At 45.2% G+C, this 15,738-nt stretch overlaps 1 protein-coding gene across 17 annotated transcripts in view; it reads right to left on the bottom strand.

Annotated features, from left to right (window-relative positions):
• PAK3 (p21 (RAC1) activated kinase 3) overlaps positions 1-15,738 on the bottom strand; it is a 285,356-nt gene that overhangs the window by 112,942 nt on the left and 156,676 nt on the right. For 4 of the 17 annotated variants that reach the window (XM_015128019.3, XM_015128021.3, XM_015128012.3 and 1 more), the window contains exons 1-4: positions 12,365-12,589; positions 11,322-11,388; positions 11,094-11,203; positions 5,465-5,612 (exon numbers count right to left, since the gene is read on the bottom strand). The exons of 4 other annotated variants lie outside the window; for them this stretch is intronic. The gene's annotated coding sequence lies outside the window, so the exon portion shown is untranslated. Of the gene's footprint in view, positions 1-5,464; positions 5,613-5,929; positions 6,062-9,705; positions 9,838-11,093; positions 11,204-11,321; positions 11,389-12,364; positions 12,590-15,738 lie in introns of those variants that run through there. 9 more of the 17 variants (XM_077989654.1, XM_077989661.1, XM_015128013.3 and 6 more) reach the window with 3 other exon arrangements.

The raw sequence follows: 15,738 nt of genomic DNA, 5'->3' as shown, positions 1-15,738 counted from the left end.
AAATTTCCAAATGTAAAATTGCCCAGCTGTTTCTCTTAAGCCAGCAATCCTCAACCTTTTTTGGCACCAGGTACCAGTTTTGTGGAAGACATTTTTTCCATGGACATGGGGCAATGGGGTGGTTTTGGAATGAAACTGTTCCACCTCAGATCATCAGGCATCAGATTCTCATAAGGAGCACACAACCTTGCATATGCAGTTCACAATAGGGCTCACGCTCCCGTAAGAATCTAATGCTACTGCTGATCTGACAGGAGGTGGAGCTCAGGCAGTAATGCTTGCTCACCCACCTCTCACCTCCTGTTGTGCTGCCCAGTTCCTAATAGACTGCAGACCAGTACTGGTCTGCAGTCCAGGGACTGGGAACCCCTGTCTTAAGCTGTCTCTTGGAGGAGGTGGTGGTTAGATCTTAATAAGTACAATATTCTCACTAAGGTCTGCAGATCACTTGTATTACTCCACTTTAGGCCCAGTAACAGAGTACTCTGTTATACAGAATAGGGCACAGTCCTGTGCTAAGCAAGCTATCTACAAGGAAGTTTACTTTGGAAAGTGACTTCTCTAAATTCTGACTGCTGTCCCCAACTACTTATGAACCATCAAGGCCTTTGGAGCCTACAGACCACTGGATTTCATAATAAAGATCCCTCCATGCCCAAGCTTCCAGACTGTTGCCTCATACTACTGTTTCATGGCAACTTGACCTTTCCCACACAAATGAAAGTACCTTAAAGGGCAATAGGTGTGTCTTTCACCCATTTGAATCTCTGGACCTAGCTCTATGTGGGGCCCACAGACAATCCTCAATCTGAGCTGGTAATGTCACTACAAATCTGGGATTGAGGAAGAAAAGAAGACAGACACTGGGTCTGTACTGATAACATGTTGCTGCTAAGGTATCCCCTTTAGGTTCTTAATTGAGTTTCACAAGTAGCTTTTCTGGACCTAGCATTGCGCTAGGCATCAAGAATCCAAAATGAGTAAGATAATATAGTTCTTGCTATCAAAGAAGTTCTCAATCTAATGGCAGGGAGTCAGGTTATATTCCAGAGAATAAAGTCTTCCCTAAGGCATGTTAGAACCCATACCAAATGGCAGCTTGGGCATATTCTGAACTCATTTTTTGTTCCAGGGCCACTCCAGCAGGAGAAGCCATGTACTAGAGATACTCCTGCAAGATGCTCTTGTATTTTCAAACCTCTGGTGGCACATGACTCTTGCACCAGGCTCCTGATCCATTAGTTCACTCCTGGGTTTGTGCTTCTTTTCATCCACTTGCAGGGAAATCTACAGTCTTTCTGAAGTGTAAGAAACTTCCTTCAGCTTGTCTTTATCCACGCCTACTGAAAAATCTCCTCTTGTAACTTGTAACAGCTGTTGAAATTTCAGTGGGGTCTACTATCGCACACGAACACTTACAGTACAAATTTACCTTATCATCCAGCTAGTTCATTAACCTTTTTTTCCTTTCCTTGAGTGCCATGTTCCAGGGTTAACAGGGTATTAAGCATACCTGGCTAGATTAGAGGTGCCTGGTGGAAGCAGGCCTGCCCTTTCCATGTGTGTAATCAGCAGGCAATTTCAGATCATAAATATAAAACCAGAGACATGCACTTTTGCATAAGAAACCATTAGGAGCACATAAAGAAACACATCCTTCACCTTCCTTTCACCATAGGAAAGAAATGAGGTAGCAAGTTAAGCCATAAGCTTCCAGAAAATAAACACACCATCTAAACTCCAACCTGTGTTGCACAGGACTGGCTAAGGCTGTATTAGAGATGATTTCTGAAAAAAGAAAAAGTATGGGGAAAGGATAAGAAAAACTTGATTATGGGTTTGAGCCTTTTCTTTTTTAATCCTAGACATAAATTCTACTCTTTTCTGCTCTGAAAGGATCTATTTCTCATTGACCTCCTGGATGAGACCAACATTTTTCCTCTGGCGATTGGTTGCCAACATAAACTTTCAGCAGGGGTGAGGAGAGCACTAGCGGCAAACGAAGAAAAAAGAGAGTGACAACTGTGAATATAAACTATTTCTTGCAATTAGATGTATCGAAGTGTGTGTGTGTCAGTGAGAAAGTATATAAATGCAGGGTTACTGGTATGGAGGGGGACATGTAAGAGTTTGGGAACGTATGTATGAGTGAGTGAGAGTGTGGGTCACTAGCAGTATGTGTGAATCAATGTGAATACATGTGGGTCAATGTGATTATCTCAGTGGTAGTTCAGTGTCAACGTGTTCGTGTGACAGTCTGAGTCAGAGTACATGGCGGATTACAGGAGAGTGTATGACTTCCTGAACACGTGTGTCAGTGTAAGTGTATCAATGTAAGTGAGAATGTGGCATGGCAAGTGTGAGTGTGAGTCTATGTTGTCATATGGTATCAGTAATTTCCTGTGTGAAGCACAGTCAACTGACTGTTGCAATGTGAACTGTGTATGTCAGTGTGGTATGTGCTAGTGTGAATGCGAGTCAGTGACTGTGCATGTCATTATATGTTCACTGGTGCAAATGTGTGTAGCAATGTGAGGGTGTGTCAGTATGAGAGTAGAAGAGTGGGAATGTATAAGAATGTGAGTGTGCAGTAAGTGTGATTGTGCCAGTGTGAAAAGATGTGATGTATGAGTGGGGGATGGTTTGTGAGAGGGTACACATGTGCATGTACACGAATGTGGAGGAGTGCTTGTGTGTCTGTGAGAATAAGGAAATGTATAATTTTGAGTGTGCAGTTCTGAATGTGAAAGTGAGTGAATATGTGAGTGTTAAGTACATGTGCAGTATGTATGTTTATGTGAATTTGTATGAGTACTGAATGTGAATGAACCTATGTATGTGTCAGTCAACGTGAATATACCTGTGTGTGTAAGTGATTGTGCTTGAGTTTGAGAGGGTAGAGTGATGGTTGTCAGTGAAAATGGCTGAGTTTAGAAAAATATGTGTGTATGGTTGTATTTTAGAGTACGTGCCTACAAGTTTGATATAGAGTGTGATGATGTCTCAGTGTGAAGAAAGTGAGCGTGAGTGTGAATTTGTGTCAAAATGTGTGTTTCTATGTATGAATATGATTATGTGTGAATGTGTCAGGAGTAGGGACATTGTTTTAGCTCTGTGTATATGAATGCAAGAGTGTGTAACTCTAAGTGTAAAAGTGCGAGTGGGTGAGATGGTGCTTATGGTGTGAGAAAATATAAACGTGGATATATGAGCATGTATGCATGTTTGTGTCCCTGTGATGAGTTTGTGACTATGAGAAAGAAACAGTGATGATATCAATGCAAGTACACTAGAGTGTATGAAATTGAGTATATGAAGGGCTGTGAGTATAAGAAACAGTTGGAGTGTGTGCAGGGGGAATGTCAATGTATTATTTGCGTATAGAGTATATATGACTATATAGGAATTTGGGCAGGCAAAGGTGATTGTATCCTCTGTGTGAATAAAAGTGTGAAAGTGTATGACTGTGAGTGTGTAAGAATGTAATATTAATAGCATAAAGGTGTGAGTGGCTGTGAACACGAGGGTGGGGTGTATGGTGTGTTGTGTGCATCAATATGAAAATGTGAATATATGAATGTGAGTTTGTGGCAGCGTGAATGTACCTGAATGTAGCATGTATGTAAATATGATTGTGTGTGAGGGTGAGGGGGTAAGAGTGATCATCATTTTGAATGACTCCAGTATGAAAAGTGAGTGAGCCCAGGGGATAACGTGACTGTGTGAATGTACAAGAGTACAAGAATGTGCTTGTGAGAGTATGTATGTGTGTGTGCATGAACTAAAGATACCAAAATAACTGGATGCTGGGTAACTCTCTCCAGGAAGTCTCTTTCTTCCCAAAGCCACAGCATGTCTTCTGTTACAGGCAAGTTACTTAGCTTCTCTCAACCTCTTTCTCCTCCTTGGTAATACAGTGATGATGATAATACCTAACTTCAGTTAGTATCACTTGTATAATCAGAAACAGCAATAACTATTAGAAAAAAAAACAAAAAACAAAAAAACCTACTTTGCAAGATTACCATAGGAGCAAATGGTATTATGCCAGTAAAGTGCCTAGCACAGAGCTGGCAACAGTAGACAATAAATACAAGTTATTATTGCATCTGTCACAGAATACCAAAGAGCAATTCAGGGGCTTCTCATTTTAGTCAGTCCTAGTTACCTTCTGTCCGTCAAGGTCTAAAGAGGATCCCCTACCAGAACATCGCTAGAAAGTTGAATGCATCAGTATCAACAAGGCTGTAATTTCATACCTTCAATTCCATGGCTGAAACTCTGGAGCTTCCCTTTCATAAGAAGGCATCACAGAAACACCTGCCACTGAGCTGCAGTTTTACCTTGTCTGTAGGCCCATTGTATGTTCAGTGTGAAAGGGAACTACATTGCTTATTCCTTGCTTGTTTTTTTAGTTTGTTTTTCTGGCTGTTTTTTTAAAAACATTTGGTTGCTTGTTTTTTTGATTTGGGTAGTAGGAGAGATGCCTTAGCAACTGATAGACAGAAGACCAGACGGAGGGACAGCAAGCTACAAGCAGGTAGCTGGACTGCAGGGAATAGCAACAGAGGCCAGATGGAGAAGCTGACAGAAGAAGTTATAATGCCTGCCTGAAAGGCAGACAAAGAGACAGATAGATGATCAGAGAGACAGGCCATGAAACCGGAAAGAAATGCAGAGGAAGAGAGAGACGCCCAACTTGCAAAGCTGCTGGGCTGCTGGGGAACTGTTGAGCCCTTTTAAGGGAGTCTAGAGATCTGTAAGATCTAGTCCCTGCCCTTGAAGAGCTTACAATCTAGTTTTCTTGGTAAGATGAATACTCCAGAAACCATGCAAGAATTATTGAAGGCAGTAGGGCAGCAAGTGCTACACTGCACACTACAGACTCAAATGCTGTTGGAGACCTGGTGGAGGAAGTGCATCCTGGTTGGGTGGGAAAGTAGAGGGAAGGTTCGGGAAGGTTTAAACTAAGCCTGACAGGCCCAGAAGCAGGGATGCAAGGGGTGGGGGTACACTTCAAATAGGAAGGTAAAATTAAGTTCAGGGGGCAGTAGAAATCATAGGAACTTATTGGCAAATTTGCAGCATGTGGCTAAAAAGCCACCCAGGCACCAGGAAAGGAGAAAAGGAAATGACAGCTTGATGGGAAGCATGTCTGTGTTACACTAAAGCTCTTAGATGGTGCTTGACATCTGCAAAGGACTTGGCAATGATTGTTATGTTGTTTCTCCTCCTCACCCCAAAATGTAGGTCAAGGCTGTCATTCCCATATTAGAGATGGGAGGGAGGCAAGAGACTAAAGGTAGCTGTACTGGGCAAAATTCGCCAGAACATAGGGGTCATGCCCTGAAGCCTAGCTCACGAGGTCCAGGCAGAGTCTTTGATATTGGGAGATCTGGTGGAAAAGCAGCATTTGCCTGGATTTGGAGATCCCTAACTCCCTGCCCTGGACTCCATTACTCACCTCACACCGCCACGGCTGCAGGACTTCAGCACAGGTGGGCACTGCCCATGAGAAGGGTCCGGGCTGGCTTCAGCTCCTACAGACTCAGTGCTGGGCACACCAGCTGCCACAAGATGCAAGGACTCAGCTGCTCTTTCTTGGGGGAAACCTGCCGAGAGAAGCATTGTAGGGGAGAGGGAACCTCTTTCCCCAACTGCTACTGCTCCCTCATCCAACCCCCACCAAACATCACTCACACACACACACACACACACACTCTCTCTCTCTCTCTCTCTCTCTCTCTCTGTCTCTGTCTCTCTCTCTCTTTCTCAATCTCTCTGGTGAATTTCAGAAAATCCCTTAAGAAAGCTAGAAAATTAGAGCGCTAAGAAGTGTAAAAAGGCATTGTCACATAGGATTACAGAAAGGGCACAGAAGTGGGAGTCAGGAGATGGGAGTTACAAGCTGAGAATTGCTGTTAGTCACCTCATCATTCTGGGCCTGCTTGGTATCAAGTGAAAAGGCCTGCCTTAGTTGCCTTGGATAAGTGTTGGGAGAACTAAATCAAATAAAACAGATGTGAAATATTTACATAATTTGCATAATTATGGAGCAATATGTATAATCACAGGAGGTGGTAGAGCCCAGTGGACAAAAGGAAACAGAGACAATGGCCAATGCAAGTTGGCTCCATGAATATGTAAGCTTCCTGATGTTGTGGCACTGAATTCAGTTCAGTTCAGTTCAGTTCAGTTCATCCCTCAACTCTAAGTCTCCACCTCCATTTCCATTCCCCTTTTCACTAACCTTTCACTGGGGAAGGGTAAAAAAAAGTCTGTCTGCCAGGCAACAATATTCTGAGGTCTCCTAATTTGCTACCATCTCACAGGTGCTAAAGGCCACAGCCTCTGATCCTAATTGGAGCTCCCCTCTACCTTCTCCTATCTCCACCAGGTAAGTCTTCCACTGCCCTCCCCAGGTTTCTTAGGGTGAATATACACTGTTTACTGTTGTTGTTTGGTGATAATTTACCCTATTTTTCCCACAGAGGTTTCCATGTCTAACCATGAAGGAGACTGAGTCTCTTTGAACCCTCCCTTTCTGCCTTTTCCCACAATCATTTGAGCCTCTCAAGGGAGAGGCTGATCTTCTCTATAGAACCTCAAGCTCTGCAATCCTTCCTACTCTGCTTTCCTTTCCCCTTCCCCCAGTGGTGTTTGTCCTCAAAGAAAAGCAGAAACTACATGCTGATACTAAAGGAGGCATGATTCAGGCTAGCACCTATTTATTAGAGACCAGAATGAACAGGGTCCTAATCCAAAGAGATGGCTAGATGGTTATCTAAACACGAAGATTGCAAAATTGAAGCCTTAGGGAGCCAAGAAAAGCCCCATGATCTCCAATTCCCCCTTCTGGAAAAAAAAAGTCCAAGCCATACTCTGGGTCTGCCTCTTGCTCTTGGGCAAGACTCCAGAGCATATCTGTCCCCCAGCATCCCTGGCATTCCATGTGTGCTTCCCACACGCACACTCCAAGCAGCCTTTCCAAATCCCACCCACTGCACCACTGAATGGTGTATTTGCCCCCTCCCTCCCTACATGAGCTCACCCTGCAAGATCTCACCCTGCAAGAGGGTGGGGTGAGGGGGAGAGGAGTGCGAGCTACCAAAGCTCCAGAGAGAGGTAGGGCTCAAGGAGGGCACAGGAAGAATGGCCTCAAGAAGCCCCCTGCCCATCTCTGGGGATGAGGGCTGACAGCAGAGGCAGCATCCACCCATTGGGGTGGGAAACAATACTAGAGGATGTAAGAGGAGGAGGACACACCCCCAACCTGTACTACCAAGAATCTCCATGTTTTTGAGCAAGATCAAGAGCTTTCCTGAAGCCTACCTCCACCTCTCCCCAGCCCCAATTGTAGCACCACTTTTTAACTCCATGGTGGCCTGCCTTTATTTCACCACTTGCTCGAGTCAGTGCAGAATCAACTGACAGGACACGGTATTCCACCTGGTAGCCACACTCCTCTCACCTGCCTGGGGGTGTGTTGTGTTGAGAGTAGGGCAAGGGGAGATGTGTGAGCACATGTGCATACTTGGTCATGTATATCTGTGCAGTTCCCTGTACCATGTTGTATGTCTGTATATGTGTGCTGTGTCATATCTACCATGATATGTATGTATTGAGTCTGCATAATACTGTGTGTGTGTACAGTGTCCTGTTACTATCACGTTGTATACACGATCATGTCAATAAGCTACTGTGTGAGTGCTATGTGTCTGTACTGTGTTGCATGTGAATTGCATCTCTTCTATCCTTTGTGTATGTGCAATGTGTCTAATTCGTATTGTGTCATATCTCTATGCCATGCTGTGTGTCTGCATAGTGTTGTGGGCATTGTGTGCCTCTATCATGTTGTATGTCTATATCGCCTTGTTATGCACCTATGACTCAGCCTCCTGTTGGAGACTAAGGTAGAAATCAGTGCACGCATCTTGCACGTACCCAACACCCATCACCAACCCAACTCCACTCCCAGCCACCTTGCTGCATTCCAACTTCCTGCCAGAATCCCTGTCTGGGGACTAGGGCTGCCATCTTGGTGGTGGGGGTAGGTGGAAGCTATGGGCAACTACTCTCTCTACCATAGAGCCTTCCCGTGCCAAGTGTCTTGCTCAGCACGGAAGATGTCTAGGAAAGGAGGTTTGGAACCTTTTTCAGGCCCAAAGGAAACAGCACTGGGGAGGAAATTATGGGGAGCTGACTCCCTCTGTAAACCCCCAGCCCCATCCGTATATGCAAGGAGAAGGACTTGCAGGAAATGGTGGCTGGCTGAGTTTCTCTGTCAGGCTGGTTGGAAGCACTGGGAGCCTTCTCCACAGGGAGTAACCACTGCACAAGGGCACTGGCGATCAGGTTGGGCCCTGAGATGCAGGGGGAGATCTTAAAATTGTTCCCATTGAGGTCACTAGAGGGCACTATTGTGCTGATTGTTAAGGATAGTGTTTCTTTTAAGGTGCTGAATTCCACAAAGTGCCTGGGGCTCAGAGGGAGATATAGGAAGGAAAAGGATATATGACCTAAGCCAGGCCTTTCCTTCACCTTCATACCAAGACTTTCTGTTTTGAGATTGAGTTAGGGAGTAAGGGCCACTAGTGAATATATGCCACCCACCCATCCCCTCAGGTCTGTGAGACCCCCCCGCACAGAACCTTTCAGGGGCTTGGTTATAGGGTCCCTAGCAGATTATTAACTTGGACTTCTCTTTTCCCTCCTGTTCCCCATTCATCTGAAGTAAAAGTAAAGCCACACTGTTGAAAGAGATGAAATATATGTGGTTGTGGGTTGTTTTGTATTGTTTTCCCCAAAACTGGAGGGCATACAAAAAAGAAGGGGTAATTTTTCTGACAGGGAAAGAAGAGGGCTATACTTTAGTGGACCTGTCTTCATTACCAAGAATAAATGGACCACCCTATAGAACAACTACTGCCAACTTCATCGTTTGAAAGACAAGGAAACTGAGGCCTAGAGAGGGGCAAACACACTGTCTGGAACCCCTAAACACAACCGGGGTCCCAAACTGTCACTGTCTGGGACAGTGTGTTTGGGAGTCCCAGACCAGACCCTACCCCTCCAGAACACTTGACTTCTGACTCCCAGGGTTCATTCCACCCCAGTTCCTGGTCCTTTGGCCCCTAAAAATCTTCACTCTCCAAATTCAGCCCCTTCCAACCTCAAAGAAAAACTCTGGCCTCCCTCTCCACCATGTGGGTTCCAAGGCCATCCTATTCCATCTCAGCAATCAGGCCTCTCTGTGACCACACCTTTCTAATGATTTCCTCTTCCCACCAGTAAATTGTTACTCTCTTTCCAGTTTTCAAAGTCCATCTCCCCATTATGTTTCCCAGACTCAGACCCAGCTGTAGCTGCACCGTTTTGCTCCTCATTGCATCCCCTGGGTTTAGCACAGATTGCTCCAACCTGCAGATAATTGACCAAATGTGGAACTCAGACACAGATCTATTGCATTGATTAACATTTCCAATTAAACTCCTGGTTAGGCTGTGTGTATTAGTGACTCAAATAATCACCGCACATGTAAATGCAAATGCCTTCCAAAGCCACGGAGCGCGGTAGGAAGCGACGCATATTTGGGAGGAAATGGCAACAGACTGCCAGACCCGGAGGTTCATTTGGTCCTCCGGTAACCCTAAATGAGATTTTAAATGTGTGGCTGTTAGTTGATCCGAGGCTTAAGCATCACACCTGAAATGGAGGATTCGGGTTCTGCGCGTCGCTGCAGGCCCTTTTCCGCCCCCTGCTGGAGAAGCTGTGTAGTGCCGAGTTGGCAGACAGTCCACCCCAGGCCCTGCAGAGGGAAACGCCTAGACCCCGTCAGGTGGGGGTGGGGGTGGGGGACGCGTAGCGGAGGCTTAAGTTATGCCCCAGATGCCTAGACTGCTGCACTTACCTTCCAAAGTAAAGGTTTTACACAGTTCCCTGCGCGCACAGGGTCCCCAGGGATCCTGAGAGGGAGGGCTTTTTTTTTTTTTTTTTTTTTGAGCAAGGGTCCCAGACCAGGCCCCAACCCACCCATGTAAAAGCAGTCAACCTACCTGTCTAGGCCAGATTGATAGCGCCTCCACTTCCCTTTGGGACACTGTCCTTCCCCACTCCCCTCTCCTTACCCAGGAAGAAAGAGCCAGTTGTTGAGGCTGCTGCTCATTGAGTTTCTTGTTCTCTTGGTTAAAGCTACTGGTTCCTGACGGTGAGTTGCATGGGTGGGGATGCTGTTGATTTTAAATATCTAGAATCATCCTTCTAATTCTTGGCTGAGCTGCAGCTGCCTCAGCCACCAAAGTTTCCTATCCCACCAGAGAATTCAGGGCTTTTGGGTTCTTGGTAAGGCCATGACTTTTCTTCTCTCTCTCTTTCTAGTTTGCTCCTGCCTTCCTGCCTACTCCATCTGATCTGTAGATCTGATTTTTCTTTTCTTTTTTTTTTTTTTGCCTTGGCCACATTCTTTAACCTTAATTTAGTAGCTTAGTCTCTGAACACAAATAGCAAAGTCTCTGATGTCAGCACCTCCCCATCCCTGCAGTTCTTTTTATTTCTCGTTTCCCTCACCTGGTATGTCCACTACTCACCCTCTCCCAAGACCTCAGCAAACTTGTTTGCTCTATATACCATTTCCACCTCTGACCAGGAAAATCTACAACCTGTGGGAATCGTTAACTAGTCAGAATATCCCTAGGGTCCTGTGTCCCCTAGCTTATAACCCTATTGCATGTGAACCTCCTTTTCCTGTCAGGTCTCTCCTACAAGGCCCACGTGGCTGTCCGGAGGCTTGCAGGGTCAGCTCCTTGACATTCTAAGGTCTCTCTGACCTCAGGATTCTCGGCTGTCAGCTCTTGACCAGGCTACCTCCTAGTCTCTTCCCATTTTGCTTGTTGCATGAGCTGGGGGATATGACACTTGTATCCAGAAACAGAGGCTTACAAATGGCTCTCTCTCCAAGCCTCCGCCTGTTAGTCATTCATTACCATATCAAGCCTCTTTGCCCAAAGTTGCCCCTGATTGGAGGCCTCAAGTACCAAATCACAGATCTTGTCCAATTAAAATTTTGCAAATGGCCCAGTGAAAACCGCACTGACCTTTACACCTCGCTCATCCCAGAACAGGGCCACGGTGTTGTCACCAACAGGAATGGACCTCCTTCTGTTCCAATACCTCAGACAGCCATACACTTGGCCTGGATTTGAGTCTGCAAAACCATGAGGGGAGCAAGACTAACATGGCTAAAGGCTTCCCTGCTGAAAGCCGTTTTTTAAAAATAGCACTGCAACCGCCCCCATCATGCTTCCCAAAGCCAAGCCACTCACCCTTCTCTCCTTCGCTTCTACAGACCGACGGCCCAGAACCCTCAAGTCTAGAATCTGGAACGGGATTCTGAAAGGTGGGACCAAAAAAAAAAAAAAAAAACAAGTGGGGCCTCTATCTCTCTCCTTGCCTGAATCCCCCTCTTCCCACCATCCCCCACCCCACCCCACCCCTTAACCACCACCTAGGGAAGGGAAACTTGCCAGAGCAAGAATCTAAAATGTTCAGTTCACGCAAAAGTGCGGCAATAATCTTGCCAGAGCCAGTTCACAAACTGAGGGCAATGTCCCCCAGCGAGCTAAGGGGAAGAGGGGAGAAGGAGAGGCAGTGGACCCAATGACACTGCTCCCCAGACAAAGACAGGGCCAATCCAGGGACCCCGAGCTTTCTGGGGACGTTATTGCATCATTCCAATCCCCACAGGAGAAGAAAAGAGTCCCCCTGTTATTACCATCTCCCCACCAAAAAAGGGGAGGGCGATAAACAAAAATAAAAGAAAGAGGGGAAGGCACCCATTTAAGAAAATCGTCACTTTTTCTCTTTTCTCGTGTGTGTGTGTGTGTGTGTGTGTGTGTGTGTGTGTGTGTGTGTGTGTGTAGGGGGCGGGGGGTTCTGCCCTGGACTTGGCCAGACCATGGCCACACCCCCTCCCCTTCTCTAGGGAACTGCTGTCACAGCTACCGGGGCTGGGTAGGGGGGCGGGGGGCGAAAGGGAAGACTTACAGGCTGACGTAGCTTTCAAGGCGGGTTTTGCCTCAAGTGGCCCAGGCCCCAGTAAACGAGTCTAGGGTTTGACCAAGCGAAGGAGCCCCGGCCCTCTGGGAACGGCCCTGACACACCCACTTGTCCGCGAACCGGGATCAAGCAAACTGCTCGCTTGGTCTCAGGGCTCCGGGGAGCCACGTAGGAGACTCGAGGCTGGGGCACAAACAGGACAGGAGGGGGATCCGGAAAGGCAGAACATCTGCCCAGCAGCCTTAAAGCACCATCCAACAGCCACCCCCTCCCCCGCGCTAGCCGGGGTGCAGTTAGTCGCGGGATTTACCTGCCACGGATCCGCCACCGAGTCAAGACCTTTCCTCTACCTCCGAGAGCTCCAGCTGGCGGGGCTGGGGAGCCGCAGCCCCGCGGCCGAAGCCGCAGCCCCGGGCCCAGCCCGCTCCCCCTGGCTCTTCTCCCGCCCCCGCACACTGGCTCGAGGCGGGGGAAAAACTGCAGCCCCCAGTTCGAGATCCCAGACGGTTAGCTGGCACAGCTGCCCGCCCGCGGTAGAGCCCCTGCTCGGCAACCGCTCCCTAGCCGTTCTCTGCTATGACGTCACCCGAGCTCTGCACCTTACCTAGGCCAATCAGATGGTGAGCATAAAACTAAAATCGCCCTGAGTGGGCTACTGGGGACCAATCTTTTGTTTCCAGGCAGGAAGCGCCTGGGAGGGGGAAAAAACTGAAGGGGAGGGAACATGGAGAGGGAAAGGGAGAGGAGATGGAAACTTCTACACTGTCAGGGTTGTCTAGACAGAGGTGGGGCCATCCAAAAAGAGGGGCACCTGACAGGATGGAGAGGAGGGGAGAGTTCATTTATCTTTCTTAATTGCTCCCCTCAGGAAAATTGAGATTTCAGATGAATTTTCGGGGGACGAAATCTGTCCAGCTACACGGGCACGCTTTATTCGGGGGAAAAAATTGTTTCGATTTGGGACACCACCTGTCAGCCAGGCAGGTTAAACTGATGGAATCTCTAAAATACACAGAAAACTAAGAGAGGCAGATGTGGCAGTGGAATTCAAAGAGATGGCAATCTAGATCGGGAAACTACTTTTTTGCATACGAAGTACACACATTCCAAAAAGCACGGAATTATACAAAAAATAAAAATAACTCTACTTCAAATGGAGTTTAAATGTGATTCTCTCTGTCCATCCTTTCCCTTAAACCTTCAAAGCTTTCTCTTGTCTTTAGGATTCGGTTCAAATTTTTGCAGATGTCCAAAGCTTTCTAAAATCTAACTCCAAAAATAATCTCTTGCTACTCCAAAATCCATACTCTCCATGATTTGGCTAGGTTATGTAAATTATGGTGAATTCCAGCAAGGAGACAGTAAGCTGCCATAAAAAGTCAAATAATACAAAACAACAAGGACATTCAAATTGTAATGATGTAAAATATGCCTACAGAAAACGATCAGAAGAGGACATAAAATTGTAATAGTTGGGTTAAACTAGTAGTATTATGAGTAACTTTTTCTTTCTACTTTCAAATTTATTTTTATAAAGATAAATATATCCTCACATACTTAAATGACCAAAATAGATCGTGACCCTTCCCAGTGAGCTTTTATTCAATTTTCTCTACACTATATAACATCCAGCAATAATTTCTCCATAATGCCAACAAAATAGGTTCCAAGAACAAGAGTGAACTAATATATCTGCCCAGGTCCTTTTAGTAAAAGTCATACAAAAGAGCTACAGATGACCAGACGCGGTGGCTCACGCCTATAATCCCAGCACTTTGGGAAGCCCAGGCGGGTGGATCACCTGAGGTCAGGAGTTCAAGACCAGTCTGACCAATATGATGAAACCTTGTCTCTACTAAAAATACAAAAATTAATGGGGCGTGGTGGCATGCGCCTGTAATCCCAGCTACTCGAGAGGCTGAGACAGGAGAATCGCTTGAACCCAGGAGGTGGAGGTTGCAGCGGCGAGCCAAGATCCCGCCACTGCACTCCAGTCTGAACAAGAGCAAAACTCCATCTCCAAAAAAAAAAAAAAGCGCTACAGATTCGCCAGACATAACATCTCAGCATCTCAGGCAGTTGAAGAATGGGATGCCTCTTTTGGACTAATTCATTTTAAATTGTGATGATATAGGGAATTGAGAAAAACAACAATGATCCACTCTATGGCAAAACAAGAAAGAGGGAGGCAAAGACTAAGTAAACTATATAATTCAGACTATTTTAAGGGTCACTTTGCATTTTATTTTCCTAAATTCAAAATATATGTATTAATGCATATATGAGTATTACATTAACATTGTAGAAAGTGGTAGAGCTGGGATTTATATCTAAATGAGTCCAATGTCCATGCTTTTTCTAATATGATACAGTTTACTACTGCTAAGAATTAAATGTGGTATTACTGGTTTTCTTAAAATACATACTTGCTGTAAAAGAAACAGACTATGTAAGACTGGCATTTTTTAAAAATCAGGCATTTTTAAAAATAGCTTTTTTGGTGTGGTGGTTGTCTTTAATGCAAAAATATCCAACACCCTCACGCTCAAATCCTTGATTAATAGGTTGGAATCAGGATGGTTCTGACTCCAGTGATTTTACAGATATCTTTTTAATTAACTTTGGAGTAAAAAAAATAAGCAACCACATCCCATTGATTTTTTTTTTTTTTTTGCACCATGGTAAAAATAATCTAAAAAAATCACAAATCAAAATGAATGTAATTTATTCAATGTTAACATCTCTGATTTGTAAAATGCATTTATTTGGGTCAAACAAGAACCTTTTTTAAGAAATAGAAAAATATAACTGGATTTTCCTGGCTAATGATTTAACTTGGGTCTTCTAGGCTATTGATTTAAATTTTAATTAGAAGGTGTTCGATTTCACTCTAATCCTCCCATATACCTCAGCTATAACTCAGAGCTATTTATGCAGTCACCACATATGGTTATTTAAACGTTTCATGGGTGTATTTCTTCTCTCCCTAGTGATTATAGAAAGTAGTATGTGGACAAAATCCTATTAGGTGATTGACAAATTAAAGCATAGTAATGTCATAGAAAGAGGACTGGACTTAAGACCCAAGCCTAGGGTCTTCCTGTGAAAGGGTGATAACCTATATTATTCTTAATACAAGAAAGCAGTCTTTACTGTCAACATGGTTTGTTCTCCAAGAATATAGGGCAACTGCATGAGAGATCTCAGGGAAGGGATTCTAATCTGAAATATCTTAAAGATTTCATCTGTGTAATTTTTCCCACTCAACTCACCATTTTTACCACCCAACTCACTGTTCTCTTGCTTGGGAGTTCTTCGATTTAAGGGTATTACAACACTACCATCATAACCACTTGGCATGTGTATCCTACTTCTCAGGTTACAAACCACTTTTGTATCTTCCCATTTGATCCTCACAACAACCATAACAGTTTACTATGACAATTATTATGATCTGCATTTCATAGATGAGAGAATGGAGACTCGAGGGTTTGAAGTTACCTGTCCAATGCTTCACAGAGATGGTCCTGGAAACCAGGTCTCCAACTCTCAGTTCTATGTTTGTTCTGCCACCCTATATGGCCACTTGAGTTGTATTTCTTCTCTGGGTCTCACCAATCCAACTAGCCCCTTGATTCACATGAGAAGTGAGAAGTGCCGGGATGGGGCTTGTAACAACAGAAG

This window comes from Macaca mulatta, chromosome X, assembly GCF_049350105.2.
Source record: "Macaca mulatta isolate MMU2019108-1 chromosome X, T2T-MMU8v2.0, whole genome shotgun sequence".
Classification (NCBI taxonomy): Eukaryota; Metazoa; Chordata; class Mammalia; order Primates; family Cercopithecidae; genus Macaca; species Macaca mulatta.
Note: the sequence above shows the minus strand (reverse complement) of the source record. Positions and strands in the feature narration are given on the sequence as shown.